Below are 10,785 nucleotides of genomic sequence, written 5' to 3'. Positions count from 1 at the left end.
CCCTGATTCTAGGAAACCACTTTTTAGTTTATTTCAAATAAAAGAGAAACTTCCTTGGGTATTAACCGCTCCTCAATGGTCATTAAACTCCCTTCAATTCTCTCTCCACTCCACATTTAATTCTTCCCTAACCTCCCTCCTCCCTCACTCAATTCGGTTTCTATTCAACCCCCCATCTTCCACTTCTCCATTTTCAATACCATGAAAAAGAAAACCGCCCCTAGAAAAAATGAAAGGATTCTATTTTTCCAAAAATCGTCCACTCCACAATCTCACACTCACATCCGTATCCATTCTATATCCTCATCTTCTCCTTCACCACCCTCAAAACAAACAGACACCATGCGAAGGAAAGTCATAGCCACTAAAACCTCTTCAAGGAAGAAGAAAGAGAAAGTTCCTGTGGAGGAAGAGGAAGAATCACACACCTCACCGATTCTATCACCACCACCATCTCCACCGAAAAAAGCCACACCCGGAAGGAGTACTCAGAAAACAAAAGGGTTCGCGCTGCACAACACCAAGGAACCCGCAAACCTGGAGTCCTTGAACTTCAAGAACAAATTCAACAAACCACACTCTCACTATGATCCTGCCAGGTTCAACTTCTGTGCTTCATATGAATTCCACAAAGAGGTTTTGGAAAAACGTCATCTTTGTGCAACCTATCTAGTCAATCTTGATTCTCTTACCAACAAAGGGATAAATGTTTCTTCTCTTTTTGAACTTCTTCAATGGACTCCACTGCTTCACATCCAAAAACCGGTTTACCCCGGTTTGGTTCGTGAATTCTATGCCAACATGCAACTAATTGATGGCACCATCCACTCATATGTGAAGAGGGTTCACATAACTCTTGACACTGGAACTATTGGGATGGCTCTAGGCTACAAAGAGGAAGGGCCGAGAGCATATATAGCCGAGAAGTGGGACTCACAGGTCGGCGTCACCTATAAGATTGTTCTTCAACACATCTGTGAAAACCTCTCTGGCTTGGATGGGACTACTCCTACCCACAAAGCTCTCGGTCCCACCAACTCTCTGCTTCACAGGATCATCACCCACATCCTGACCCCTCAAAGTGGCTCCCATAATAGAGTAACACTCTCTGACTCTCTCATTATTTTTGCTCTTATTATATCTACTTCTATATCTTTCGGTTACCTCATGATCAAACACATGTGGGAGTCAGTTAAAAGCACCAAAAAGGCAAATCTACCCTATGGAATGTTTTTAACAAGTATTTTTGAATATTTTAAAATTGATCTCCTGAATGAGGCTGTAGAAAATAAGGTGTCTATGATCAAAGGAGGTGAAGCTGTTAAAGGAACCAAGGGCAAGAAATCTGTGGCTTCAGAGAGTGACTATGAGAGTCAGCCTGAGTCCTCTAAGGCAACCGAATCTATCAAAGAAATTCTCACAAAATTTTCAAACATGTCAGAAATCATGGTACAATCCCATAAGGCGGCACGCAAGCTAGCCTATGAGAATGAGAAAGCCTGGATGAGGTGCAAGGACAGGGTAAGTCTGATGCTGAAAAGCCTTGAGAAGGAGTTGGGCGATACTAGTGATGAAGGGGCTGAGGAATCTGAGCTTCATTTATCTGATGATTAATTTTTTTTAGTATTTGATATTGGCATGTTTAGGCTCAATTTGATACTCTATTTTGTCTGTTTGGATACTGTTGGACCTATGACTTGGTGACATATTTTTCATTTTGGGTATATTGGATATTTTGTTCTCTATGTCAATTTTTTACAGGTGCCCCTTAATGCCAAAAGGGGGAGAGAAATAGTGCTGGAAAATTGAAATTACCAAAACAGGGATGAAATCCTTGTTTGGATTCATGATCTCCCTTGTTTCTTGTTGAAATATCTTGGTGTGATGATATGATTGATGCTGATTGATGTTTGTGAATTAGTTGGTTTACCATGGAAATTTATTTACTGTGTTTGTGATGCATTTGATTTATTTATGTTACCTTGATAAAATGATTGCTGTTTTGGACTTATTTTTGGCAGTTCTTTTAAGCTGTGATGTAATTGATTAAATTTCTCATATTTGATTGAAAAATATTTCAGGAAATATCAACCTTGTTTGTACCTAAATGTTTTGTATGAGATTGAGTAGAAAATCAAATTATTGATAACAAATGAGTTTTGATTATCATTCAATTCTGCTCATAAATCAAGCCATTCAACATTACATAATGAATATGTTAAATAACATTGTTGCTTTAGGCTTGATCAAAATTGTTACAGGTATAAAGCTTCTCTTGGTAAAATAGCATACATTAAGGGGGAGCCATGTGACAATTAGAAAGGGGGAGAAATTCAAATATTTAAGGGAGTATTCTATACTTCAATCTCTAATTTCTTTCCATTTCAATTTTAATAATGTTTGTCATCAAGGGGGAGATTGATGAGTTTGGAAAACTCTAAATTAATTTTTATGATGACTAAACATTATTAATATAATTATTTACAAAATTATTAATTTGATTTTAATTCATACTTATTTAATTAATAATTTTGTGATGCAGATTTTACATTGGGCCAAAAATAAAAGAAAAAATGTTGCAAGCCCAAGTGTGAATTTTATCTAGCATTGGTTCAAAAATAGTCAATGAAGTATGGCTGAATTATTATTCTTGTTATTGGGCCAGAATTGATCTTAATTAGCCCAAATCAACTTTGATGGAAAGATCCATTAACTTGGTCCAAAATTGATAAAAAGAGAGAAGGAGATCCATGCATGCTTCCACAGAAATCAAACTTATCTTTGGATGGATTTTAAATTTTGTTCTATTTCACTTAATGCAGACATTGGAAAATAGAAAGAGAAAGTAAAGAAATGATGTGATAGCCTTAAGTGCACTACACGCTACTAGGCTTGGGTTTCAAAACTAATTAATTCATTTCACTCTCTTTCCTAGCTTTACTAAAAGCAAATCATTTTTTAATTAATTTGTCAAGATCACTTAAGTGCTTTTCTTTTCTTCTCTCTCATTTTTCCTTCTTCTCTTTCGGTCTTTACACAGCAAACCATGGAAGCTACAACTAGCCACCATAGAGAAGAAGAAGCACGCTACAAGACCATCACAATGATGGCAAGAAAAAGCAAACTAAAAGTATGCTGTGGCTAAGATTCTCATTCACTTATGGTAAGATTTTGTGAAGAGACCTTGGCTTCTCTCTACCAAAAATGGTTGAAGAAGATCTCGGTCAGAGAAGAAGATCCTTGGAGGGATGGCTTGTCTCTGATTCTGCTCAACCACCACAGGAGGTAGCTACAGTAGCTACGTGATGGAAGAGGCAGAGATTAGAGCAGATGAAGCTATCATCATCATGAAGCATCAAGGGCCAGGAGTTCATCTTGGAGAGCAAGGCAATGATGGAGGGGCTCGGATTGCTGAAGATTGGTGACCAAGGAAGGACTAGAGGTAATTGCATGTTGGATTTTAACATGGGTTATCTCTTCTCTCTCTATGGCCGAACCGGTTCTGGTTGAAGAAGAAGAAGATTGGTTTGGTTTGTTTGGTTTCAACCTTGGAGGCTTCTCCCTATAAGTAAGGGTGAACAGTCAGGGTTTGATTCAAGGAAAAGAGTGAGCACAGAATTCCTATAGCTCTCCAAGCTTACAGAAGTTCTTCTCCTTCAATATTTTCATTTTGTAATTTTTCTGTTTAATTTTGTCATGTCTTGAGTCTCATGAAAAAGGGGCAAACAGTGAGGTTTGTAATGAAAAAGTCATAGAGCGGAAAAAGACAGAGAGTGCAAAATTAAAAGAAAAAGCCATAGATGTCCTTAGATGTCCTTTGTACATCTGTGTTGTGTTTCATGATTCTGTGGGAATCTCCTTGCAAGTTGGGTTAGCACTTAGCAGTGAAAGCTTGGCAGTGACCAAGTCAAGTTCAGGATTGGGTTTAGGTTCTGGACTTGTCCTGGATAGAAAAGGTAGTTCCTAGGGAGAATTGGTGTTTGTAATCAAGATTGATTATAGTGAAATTCCATCATTGTTGTGATGGAGACTGGATGTAGGCTGCCTTGTATTTAGCAGCTGAACCAGGATATATCTTGGTGTAATTCTCTTTCTCTTCTACTCCATTTCTGTTTCTACTGTCCAGGAGATAAAACTGAAAATATCTTGTGGTGATCGACGAGACAAAAAGAAAAAGTCTCGTGGCTGGGCACGAGACAAAAGAAAAAGTCTCGTGGCTGGGTACGAGACAAAAAGGCAAAAAGTCTCCAGGAGCTATTTCAAAGACCAGCAAGTATTAGTGTGTCAAAAAGGGGCTAAGATTCAACCCCCCCTTCTCTTAGCCACTGAAAACCATCACACATGTCTTTAAAATCATCTCCTTTGATTCTTTATGTTTCCTCCACTTTGCATGCTCTTCTTCTATTTTCTCCAAACCATTCCTACCTTATACACCTGAAATCACTCACAAACAACATCAAGGCATCGAATGGAAGGCAAATGGAATAAAATATATTAGATTAGGCACAAAAGAGCATATTTTCATAATCAAGCACGATTTAGGAGGAAAGTTCAAAAGCATGCTATTCAAGGGAATAAGTGTAAGTTTATATGATGAAATCCATCCAATTCAACCTAAAATATATCGTCAAATATGGACTCATCAGAGTTCATAAACTAAATAGGAAAAATAAAGGAATCAATAAGAGAAATAGATAAACCAAAGTACTAGAACAAATAAAAGTAGAAGAGAAATTAAATTAAAGTAAAGTAGAAATCTGAATTTGAGAAAAGCTAAACATAAAACACCCTAAAACCTAGAGAGAGGAGAGAGCCTCTCTCTCTAGAAAACTACATCTAAACCTAAAATTGTATGAATGAGGTGTGAATGATTGATTCTCCCCTTCCAGCTCCACTCTGCAGCCTCTAATCTTCATTTTCGGGCTTGAAACTGGGCCAAAAACAGCCCAAAAATCGCCCCCAGCGAATTCTGATATCTGCATCACGTGACGCTTTGTCACGCGTACGCGTCATGTCACGCGTACGCATCGCTTGAAGTATGATGCGATCACGTGCACGCGTTGTTCACGCGTGCGCGTCGGCATCAGCTTCTCAAATCTTCATTTTCTTGTGTTCCTTCCACTTTTGCATGCTTCCTTTCTATTCTCCAAGCCATTGCTGCCCTATAAACTCTGAAAACACTTAACACACATATCACGGCATCGAATGGTAATAAAGGAAGATTAAAAATTAGTAATTTAAGGCCAAAGAAGCATGTTTTCAATCATAGTACAAAATTAGGAAGGAAAATATAAAACATGCGAATTAAATGAATAAGTGTGAGAATAATGGATAAAATCCAATCAATTCAAGACAAAATAAACCATAAAATAGCGGTTTATTAGTCATTCTTCTCAACATGGGTGGTGAAAAAAGGAGGGTAAAAAGGAGGTTTAGATTTCAGGAGCGATGGTGTAAAAATGAAGAGGTGATTAGTTTAATCAAACAGGCATGGATAATAGATATTCAGGGATCTCCAATGTTTAAGCTAGCTGGAAAGCTAAAGTGTTGTAGACATTTAATTGTACAATGGCAGCAGCACTCTGAATCTAATTCAAGGAAGAAAATTCAGATTTTTAAGAATCATATAGAATCTGAAATACAGAAAGGAGTTCAGGCAGATGGGAATGCTATCCGAATCTTAGAAACTGAACTAGAGGACGCATTGGAGGGAGAAGTCTAGGGTGCAATGGCTCAACTGGGGCGATAGAAATACTAAATTTTTTCATTCCAAGTTTCAAACGAGGAACCGAAAAAATAGAATAAAGGAGTTGGAGGACGAGGAGGGGAATATGGCAAAGGAACCGGTAGAAATAGCGGAAGTTGCACAGAAATACTTTGAAAATCTATTCACAACAAGCTGTCCTAAAGACCTGACTACAGAATTGGATAGAATTCGCCAAAAAATAAATGCAGCCACTAATAAAATGCTGTGTAGGCCAGTGACTGAAGAGGAAATTAAAGCAGCAGTCTTCTCCATCAACCCTTTTTTGACTCTGGGAGATGATGGATTCACAGCAAAATTTTTTCAATTCTTTTGGAGTACAATAAAGGGAGATGTGACAGCAGTTGTTAGAAGCTTTTTCTACAGAGGTAAAATTTTGAAAGCTTCTAATCATACTCACATATGTCTCATACCTAAGGTACCGGCCACTAATTCTATGAAACAAGTTAGACCAATTAGTCTTAGCTCTGTTTTCTATAAGATCACATCTAAAATTCTGGTGCACAGACTTCAATTAGTTATGAATAGATTAATCAGTGATAATGTCCTAATTATAAAGGGCAGGTTGATTAGTGATAATGTCCTAATTATACATGAATTCATGCATTTTCTCAAAAATAAAAGGCATGGAGATTATGATTTGGCATTAAAGCTAGATATGAGCAAGGCTTATGATAGGGTGGAATGGAGTTTTGTTTGGAAGGTGATGAAGAAGTTAGGTTTCTATGATCGATGGATGAAGTGGATTGAGGAACTTGTGACGACGGTATCTTACTCTGTTACTGTGGATGGACAACCTTATGGTTATTTTAAACCATGTAGAGGATTATGATAAGGTGATCCTCTATCTCCCTACCTATTTTTATTTTGCGCAGAGGGACTCTCCCATCTGCTCCACAGAGAAGAACAGAGGCTGAAAATTTCTAGTTTGAGACTCAATCAGAGGTGTCCGACAATCAATCATCTTTTCTTTCCAGACGATTCAATTCTTTTTAGCAAAGCTTCAGAAGTAAAGTGCCAGAGATTGCTACAAGTTCTACAGACTTACGAAGAACTTAGCGGCCAAAAGGTAAACTTGGACAAATCATCAGTCTTCTTTAGTAAGAACCCACCAATTCCAGTCCAAAGCCATTTGGCGGAGATTCTCATTGTCCCTCATGTTGGCAATCAAAACAAATATTTGGGTTTACCGGCAGTAGTTCAGAGATCAAAGAAAGCGACATTTAACTACATTAAAGATAGGGTGTGTCAGAAGCTCAGCCATTGGAAGAGGGCTCTATTATCTTCTAGTGGACGCGAAGTGCTTATTAAGGCGGTGGCAACCGCAATACCCATATACACACTAAGTTGCTTCAAGTTAACGGAGACACTAATTGAAGAGATTCAGAGAGCCATACTCTAGTTTTGTGGGGACAAAAAAGATCAGAAAACAGAATGCAGTGGGTCGGATGAAAGATTTCTTGCAGACCAAAAATTCAAGGGGGACTAAACTTTAAAGATTTGAAGGCTTTTAATCTTGCCATGCCCGTAAAACAAGGTTGGAGGTTAATGTCCAGACCTAATTCTCTCATCAATAAAGTGTTACAGAGCAAATATTATAGATATTCAAGCTTCCTAAGAGCAGAGGTTGGTAATAACTCATCATGGGATTGGAGGAGTATTATCGAGGGCAGAAAGGTGCTAGAAAAAGGTATACTATGGAAAGTAGGAAGGGGATTTAACATCAGAATCCGAGAAGACTCATGCGTGAAGGATTATGTTTTAATTACTCCTATTACTACCATTGCAATGACTGCTAATCTAGAATGGGTTTCACAATTACAGCATTCAAACGAACATGAAACCAGAATTTAATTCAGTCCAATTTCAATCCAGAAATAGCTACAGCAATAATCAACACTCCAATTCATGAGACAGAGGATAGAGTTACCTGGATGCTAGAGAAAGGGGGTGGCTTCACTGTTGCTTCAGGATACAAAATAGCATTTAACTTCTACCACCCACCAACTGAATACCTGCCAGAACAATGCAAAAGAAAGGACTTATGGAGGAGCATATGGAAAATTAATTTTCAACCGAAAATAAAAAATTTGCTCTGGAAACTGATGCACAGAGGACTCCCTGTGAAAGAAAGGCCTGAATACAATCCATCGAACCCTAGTGCCCAAAATGCAATCTGTCATAAGAAAACGTTTTTCATTGTTTATGGGAGTGCCCAAATGTGACTGAAGCTTGAAAATGTTCAAAACTGCCATGGCAGATTCAAGCTCGAGAACCATGGAAGTGGTGGAATCAGCTGGAAGAAGAACTGAGAATGGAGGAAAATCCGAATAAAAAAGGAGCAGTAGCAGCAAACCTCTTATGGCAAATTTAGTTAGCAAGAAACGCCTAGGTATTTGAAGGTAAAATCACCCATTCAAGAACTATGGTAGAGATGGCCAGAAGAAGTGTGCACGAGGGAAGATGAGACCCTTGAGTTTTTACTTTACCTCTTTAGTTTCTTTATGCTTAAGTCATTTTATTAAAGTTGGAACTTCTTATTCTCTTTATTACAATTTCTGCCTGTAGTCCAAATTGAAGGCTCGATCTTTGTACCTAGAAGTAGATAACCGCCACATTTGCCACTGCGACAAGTGAAACTTTAGATATATATGGTGCTTATAATTTTTTATATAACATTTTTCAGAATTGGTTGCTATTAACACTGACTTTTTATTATATTTGCGCATCATTATATATATTATATAAATGTATGGATTATATTATAATTTATATAAAATTTAATTAAATCCCAATTCGATTTTGATAACTATGTTCGATATACAAAAGGAATGTCTAGAAAAGACGGTGGAATACACTGTAAATTCATCAATTTGATTCTCAACTTTAACTGAAGAAGTCATGAGAACTATAATGCTTCCGATCATAGTGGACTGCATACCAACAACCCATCGTGGCAACTTTTTGTAAGACTCTTCTTAATCTCTGTAGATCCATGCTACTGCCTTCTGCTTTGCCAACAAAACCCTCCTGTAACTATGTCTAAAATCATAACTTACCTATGTTGCTTTCTACAAGACTTTTATGGCAACAACAACATCGACTCTAACCAATGAAAAGATGAAAGCATATATCACGTGATATCGATGTGAAAAAACATATGTGAGGTCCATTATATCTTCTGACCTTCTAAGTATCGTTTTTCTGTTGAAGTGAGATCCAAATAAACAAATTACAACCTTTTTCCAAATTCTTTGCACTTTCCATGGTACTTGAGGTGGTTGGACTCTAAAACTCTATACTTAAATCCACAATGGATGCTATAACTCTTCACACTAAGCACAATAGGATTGCCAAATTTTAAATTTTATTGGAGTATTTATATTGTACAAACCCTAGCCCCAAAGACAAGCTCAAAGTCTAGTTGTTGTGCCATCGCCTCTAGGTTTATGGTGAAAAAGTGTGGCAAGTATTTTTGTGTTAGAACTTCATGGACCCTGCTGTGTAGCTGGATTGCTCCTTATATCGTCATCATTGTCCCTACCTATCATGATAGGCTCCTCTTTTAAATCATTGATAAATTCATATTTTACAATAATTTTTACCTTGAAAAGAGTAGATTTTATCAATTTACTTTGTATTTATTCCTTAAAATTGCATGCTTTTGTAAATTTTCTCCAAATTGTGCTTAATAATTAAAAATATATTTTTTATACTTTAAATTACCAAATTTAATTTACTTTTCTCCCATTGGATACCTTGATGTATTTGTTTGAGTGATTTCAGGTTTATAAGGCAAGAATGGCTTGAAAAAATGGAGAAAAAGCATGCAAAAGTAGATGATTCATGAAGAAATAAAGATTGGATATTTTCTAGGTTGTGCGTACGCGTATCTTGTGCGTATACATATCTTTCAATTTGTGCGTACGCATGGTTCATACATACGTACGAGTAGCGGCACGTGACTCACTTAAATGAATACGTGGATCGCAATTTGAGGACCAATTTTGGCACAATCCAACTTATTTTTAGAGCATTTGAAGCATGGACTCAAGGGGATCAACCAAGGAGTCTTCGTAGTAATTCTAGAGAGAGAAGTTCTAACTTCTCTCTAGAATTATAGGTTTCTTAGTTTAATTTTTCTCTAATTTTAGGTTTTGATCTTATTTTAGTTTATTTTTATTTATATTTTCTTGTTCTAGTATCTTAATTTGCCTAGTTTTTCTTGTTAATTTCTCTATTTTGCTATTTTAGTTTTATGAACTCTTGTTGAATTTTTGTTTACTTCTAATGCAATTTATTTTTTTGTGTTTTATCCATGATTAATTGAGTTGTTATTATTGCTTTCTTGTGTCGGATAGTTATAGATTTTATTATTGCAATTTATGAGGCTTTTCTTTTATGCCTTCTAAGTGTTCGATAAACTGCCTTCCTTAGTTTTAGAGTAGATTTTCCTTCTTGGCTTGGGATTGATGAAGACTTAGGTGACCTTGAGTCATTGATGTATGATATTGATTGGTGATTTAGGGTTGTTAGTTGATTTAGTTTTCATCACTAACGCTAATTTTTTACCAAATTAGATTAGTAAGTTGGTTAGGATTTGTGAATTGAGATCAATTATGCCTGTTTGATTTTTTTCCGATATTTAGGGAATGACGAAGTGGGAATAACTCTTCAAAATTGTCATGTTCATGGTTTGACAAGGATAGGAACCCTTGACTCTCAACCATTGCCAAGATTTCTTTTGCATTTGAATTTCCTTTCCTTTATTTTAATTGCTCTTAGTTTAATTTCTCTTGCCGTTTAGATATTACTTGCTTTCAATTTCTTGCCATTTATATTTCTTATTACTTGCGATCAAAATCCTCCTCTTTTTCTCATAGCCAATGATATGCACACCTGATTATAATTTTGTGGGAGAACGACTCGAAATTTAAAACTCCTGGTTATTTGATTTAAATTGTGACAACCTTTTTAAACTTTGATAGGCAGGGATGGACCCAGAAACAACAATGAGGGGC

This window comes from Arachis ipaensis, chromosome B03 (genome assembly GCF_000816755.2).
Source record: "Arachis ipaensis cultivar K30076 chromosome B03, Araip1.1, whole genome shotgun sequence".
Taxonomy (NCBI): domain Eukaryota; kingdom Viridiplantae; phylum Streptophyta; class Magnoliopsida; order Fabales; family Fabaceae; genus Arachis; species Arachis ipaensis.
Note: the sequence above shows the minus strand (reverse complement) of the source record.